Genomic DNA, 5,716 nt, shown 5'->3' on the forward strand with positions numbered 1-5,716 from the left:
GTAGCTGGGGAGAAGAACTTGAAATGAGGTACATTACATGAGGGTTTGTGCTAATGTTGGAAGGAAGAGTTCAATCAATGTGAAAGGGTAAAAGGTGAATGAGAAGGGAAGCAAGAAAGAGATTGTTCATGGTCATTTACTGTAAATATTAAGTCTCTTGCATTTTGTTAAAAAAATTCCTTTCCGTTCTTTCATAAACTATTACCCTAGCCTAACGTTACAATCATGAAAAAGACCCGATGATCAGAGATAGTGATTGGATTCTACATTAGTGGAGAGTGGTTTGAAAAGTGAGCCCATGGAGTTTGATTGCACATTTTTATTTTTGTACTTTGCCTATGGAAGCTATGCATAAAATCATCTGGGTTTTTGGATGAATGGTTTGTGAATGAGTATGAGAGAGTCAATAAAAAAAGTGTAGTTGACATTCACTTATTCTTTGCATTTGCATGTTGTTAATTATTCAATTTGTTCACATTGACACAATTTTTGATACGATAATATGTATAGATCTTAAAATGTTTGTTTGAGTCTTTAGTGTTGAGTCTAGGTGAGGTTAGGTTGTTTGTGGGTATCATCGCTGGAAACCCTCACGAGACTATAACTCGTCCAACTAGGGCCACCTAGGGGCTTAAAGGCTTGTTGCATATGCTAAATGCAACCGTGACAATCTATGGAAGTGATTTAGGATAGTTTAGATATAGACTTTATTTCGTTTGTGTTTTCAAGTTAAAGGATTCGTTCTATCGCTTAGCTTGCTAGTGACTAGCAAGAAGCTGGTTGGGGGTTGTGATAAGAGCTTGAAAATACACATTTAGTTAGTGGTTTATGAGGATTAATTGTGGGAAATTAGGCTTAATTTGGTAAAGTTGTTTAATATTTTCATAATTGCCTTTTACGGTATCACGGGTGTTTTTGAGTGTTTTTCAGGCTACTAGTGATTAAATGTTATGCTCGGATGAAGAATCGTGTTGGCAACGGAATGAGTGACGAGTGGAAACAAACGGATCAAGAATCGGAGTTGAATTGAAGAAGTTATGGAAGTTGAAGTAAAGAGAAGATTCCAGATTACGTTCCAGCTTGCGCATGCCTCGGTATTTTGAGAATATATTGCACTGTAGAACTCGGATTTAGACAATTCTTGAACCGTTGAAAATCTGATTCAAAGGGATACATTTCAGATGTTTGCAACTTTACCAAATTCCATCATTATCAAGTTCAAAAATCAACATCTTTGAAGAATAGTGGAATGATGCGGGAAAAGGGCAGCAGCTACTGTACCGCGGCACACTTTTTCCAGTAGCTACTGTGCCGCAGCACTGCATGGAAGTCACTAACTTGTTATCCATTTTTAGCCAAGAGAATAAGGTTAAGGGTTCCAAATCAAATAGAATTAAGGAAAAACAAACCCTAACCCTTGTGGGATATAAATAGAAGTCTTTTAACATTATTTTAGGAATTCTTGGGTGAGAAGAAAGGGAGAAAAATCTGGAGAGAAGAGAAGTAATAGAAATTTTGGAGCTTTGATTCACAATAGAGAGAAGTTTTCCTTATTCTTTTCTTGTAAACTCATGATGAATGTTTTAATAAATATGATTGTTTCTTTCATGTTTATTATGAACTAAATTTATTCTCTAGGGCTAAGATGTAGCCCAATCTCTTAATTATGTATTGATCTTTGATTGTTAATTTTTATTAAGAATTCGTCCTAAGTTTTACTATTATACCTAATGCTTTTGATTCTTAAGGGCCCAAGAATTGAATGAACTAATGGACTAGGTTGAGATCGAGAGATGATATTTACTTGGTCTATGGTAGTAAAACCATAGGTTGAGCGAACGCTAGAGATAGGTTACCGCGACTTGTGAGGTTTTGGTAAACTCCATAGAGCGTAACGATCTCTAATTGCTTAAATCTGATTAGAGATAATTCGGGTCAGTAATTAGGGGTTAATTTGATAATTGTTCGAGAGAAAGTTATTGGAAATTTAGGGAGTTTGACCTGTAGGAAGAGCTTAATAAAATTAGCATAAGAGATCGATACATATGAATAAGAGTTGGTGTGAAGTCTATGCCCTAGGTCTAGTCATCTTGTTTTTATCCAAAGGTTTATTTTAATTGTTCTCTTTTCAGTTTTTGTATTGTTAGTGTTGGACTGTACAGAGGACTTAGTTCAATGGTTGATACAGGAGTTGAAGTTGTTCAGAGAGCATTGAAGGACTACTCTAGTCCGCTATTCTAGCATCAGGAGGCCACCAATTCAAGCAAATACCTTCGAGATAAAGCCAGCCATTATTCAATTGATACAACATTCAGTTCAATTCATAGGGTTACCTAATGATGATCCCAACATGCTTATCACAAACTTTCTGGAGCTCTGCGATACATTCTGACACAATGGGGTATCTGATGATGCAATTAGGTTAAGACTTTTCCCATTCTCTCTTCAGGATAAAGCTAAGGCTTGGTTGATTTCTTTCCCATCGGGAAGTATTACTACATGGAATGAGTTAGTTCAAGCATTCCTTACGAAATATTTCCCACCTGTCAAGTCTGCTAAGATGAGGAGTGACATCACGAATTTTTTCCAACAAGATATGGAGTTACTTTATGAAGCTTGGGAGAGGTATAAGGATCTCTTATGGAGGTGTCCTCACCATAGGCTGCCAATATGGTCCCAGGTGCAAACGTTTTACAATGGGTTGCTGCCAAATATACAAGTGATGATTGATGCCACAAGTGGGGGAGCTTTGAATAACAAAACACCGGAGGAGGCTTATAATCTGATTGAAGTAATGGCAAGCAATAACTACATGAGGCCTTCGGAGAGAAATTCAACAAGGAAAGCAGTGAGAGTGCACAAAGTTGATGGTTACACCGCATTGGCCGCTCAACTCTCAGTCATTCAAAAGCAATTGGGAGTTGCCCTAAAGGTAAATGCTATTGAATCATCTTCCCTAACTTGTGAACTTTGTGTAGGAAATCATTTCTCAAAGGATTGTGAAGACAGAAATTCCATTTGCTCAACTGGAACAAGCTAACTATGTCTACAACTTTCAAAGGGGGCAAGGGAATCCATATCAATACATATAATCCAGCATGGAGGAAACACCCGAACTTTTCATGGAGCAACAACAATGAGCAAAAACAAGCTCCTGTTTTTCAACTCAGAACAAAAATCTAATTTAGAGAATGTGTTGACCAAGTTCATTGAAGAGACAAACAAGAGGTTTGAGAAGAATGACGTCTTAGTTCAAAATCAATCAGCCTCTATTAGGAACCTTGAGACTCAAATTGGGCAAACCACATATATTTAGCGGGAAGAGTTCAAGGGACATGCCAAGCGATATAGAGAAGAATCCGAAAGAGAGAGTTAATGCTGTCATACTGAGAAGTGGTAAGGAGTTGAAGGAGGTAAGGAAGGAAGAAGAAACAAAGGAAAAACTCGAGAAGAAAAAGAGGGCACAGGAGAAAAAAATGTCAAAAATGCCCAAGCTTCGACAAACAATGGCTCAACACTCCCGTATCCTCACAGAGTGCAAAAACAGAGATTGGATAAGCAATTCGTAAGTTTTAGGACATGTTTAGAACTTACATATAACATTCCTTTGTAGGCATGTTGGAGCAAATGCCGAAGTACACGAGTTTTTGAAAGAGATTATCACCAAAAAGAGAGATTTGAAGAACATGAGACTGTGATGTTATGGAAGAGTGTAGCGCATTGTTATTGACGAAATTACCACAAAAGTTCAGAGATCAAGGAGTTTCACATTCCTTGCACAATAGGTAAGTGTATTTGATAAATTTTATGTGACCTAGGGGCTAGTGTTAACCTTATGCCATTTTTGATTTCTAAGAAAACCAGGCCTAGGGGAAGTAAAACCAACCACAGTCTATCTTAACTAGCTGATAAGTCTATAAAATACCCCAAGGGAGTAGTAGAAGAAGTATTGATCAAGGTAGATAAGTTGATTTTCCCAGGATTTATTGTTCTTGACATGGAAGAGATCCAGAAGTACCTCTAATTCTAGGAAGAACTTTTCTAGCTACGGGTAGAACGCTGATAGATGTTCATAAAGGAAAACTAATCTTGAGGGTAGAGGATGAACAAGTTGAATTTAATGTTTTGATACTATGAAATGTCCACCCAAGTTAGATACTTGCTTTAGATTAGCATCCTTGATGATAAAGTAGCTGCGACCTAGAAGAAAAAACACCTCGTTTACCCCTAGAAAAATGTGTTGTCAATTTAGGACGTTGGGGAGGAAATTGAGAATAAGAGGGAAAGAGAGAAATTGAAACTTTATGTAAATGGTGGCATTAAGGATAGAAGGGTTAGATTCCTAAATGATCAGATGAAGGAGTCAAAAAGTTGAGCTTACGACTCTAATAAAGCGTTCTTGGAGGCAACCCAAGCTCTTTAATGTGTTTTGATTTTGTTTTGAATTTATTTCAGTTTTCGTTTAATGTGTTAAGTTGTGATAACTTTGATTTAGTTTGATATGTAGCTGTTTATGTTTCACCCATTATTCTGTTATGCACTCTAAATTGGCCAAGCATGGCATAGTTTGTTTTCTTTGGATTAGATTCCCGATGATTGGATACAACAACCAATATGCATGCCTCACAAGATTATCTCCACATAATGTTGCGTACGAAAGGTAGTGTAGTTGTCTCTTTGCACATTGAGGACAATGATATCTCTAATGTTGGGGGTAAGGAATATTTTCTTATGGTCAAATTGTTTTTTGCTTTGAATTAGCTCCTTGAAAGCTTTTGGGTGAAATGCTTTAGGTATGTTGCTAACATAAGTCAATGATAAGACCATGATAGTGAATTTGTAACATTGAGATTTTATTAACTTTCGTGTAATGTGAAGGTGATAGTAGTGACAATTGCATTTAGTTATGACTCTCTTGGGAATGTGTTTGATTAGTTGAATAATTCGGAAACCTAGAGACGTTTATGTGTGTTTTTTAGGGCAATAATTTTTTTGTGAAAATTGGGCATAAACTCTAGAACATTTGATAACCACTTGAGGCGAAATCACGAATCTGCACTGCTTAGGATATGATTTAGGCAATTTCTTTGAACGATTGAGCCTTTCAAGCCAATCTATATTATTTATCCCTGTTAACCCTTTGAGCATATAATAAACTTGGTAAGCCTATTTTTTGTTGTTGTAAACCTACTATATCTCACCTTGACGATGAAGCCTAAAACACTTTCTGACCCATCTTATTATGAGAGACTTAATTTAGGGTGACCTATAAGAAAAACTCATTAAAAGAAGTGTGGTAGAAGAAAATGAATATATTTTTGGACCACAACCTGAGTATGTGCAATGAGATAGGTTGGGGGTTGTGGGAAAAAAAAAATGATGTAGTGAAGCAAGGTGGGTAAGACGAATTTTGTTTTGAGTTACTATCTTCCTTAAAAAATAATTTTTTTTTTTTTTTGGCAGAAAAGTAGGAAGAAGTAACTGGGGAGAAGAACTGAGAATGAGGTACATTACATGAGGGTTTGTGCTAATGTTGGAAGGAAGAGTTCAATCAATGTGAAAGGGTAAAAGGTGAATGAGAGGGAAGCAAGAAAAGGATTGTTCATGGTCATTTACTGTAATAAAGTCTCTTGCATTTTGTTAAAAAAATTCCTTTCCGTTCTTTCATAAACTATACCTAGCCTAACGTTACAATCATGAAAAAGACCCGATGATC

At 36.5% G+C, this 5,716-nt stretch overlaps 1 non-coding gene across 1 annotated transcript; it reads right to left on the minus strand.

The window, feature by feature from the left end:
* Positions 1-2,557: 2,557 nt before the first annotated feature.
* LOC116116738 lies at positions 2,558-2,664 on the minus strand. Its single transcript, XR_004125851.1, has one exon. It is a non-coding gene; the product is annotated as a small nucleolar RNA R71 (small nucleolar RNA).
* Between the last annotated feature and the right edge of the window lie 3,052 nt (positions 2,665-5,716).

Source organism: Pistacia vera, unplaced genomic scaffold (assembly GCF_008641045.1).
Source record: "Pistacia vera cultivar Batoury unplaced genomic scaffold, PisVer_v2 Contig78, whole genome shotgun sequence".
Taxonomy (NCBI): Eukaryota; Viridiplantae; Streptophyta; class Magnoliopsida; order Sapindales; family Anacardiaceae; genus Pistacia; species Pistacia vera.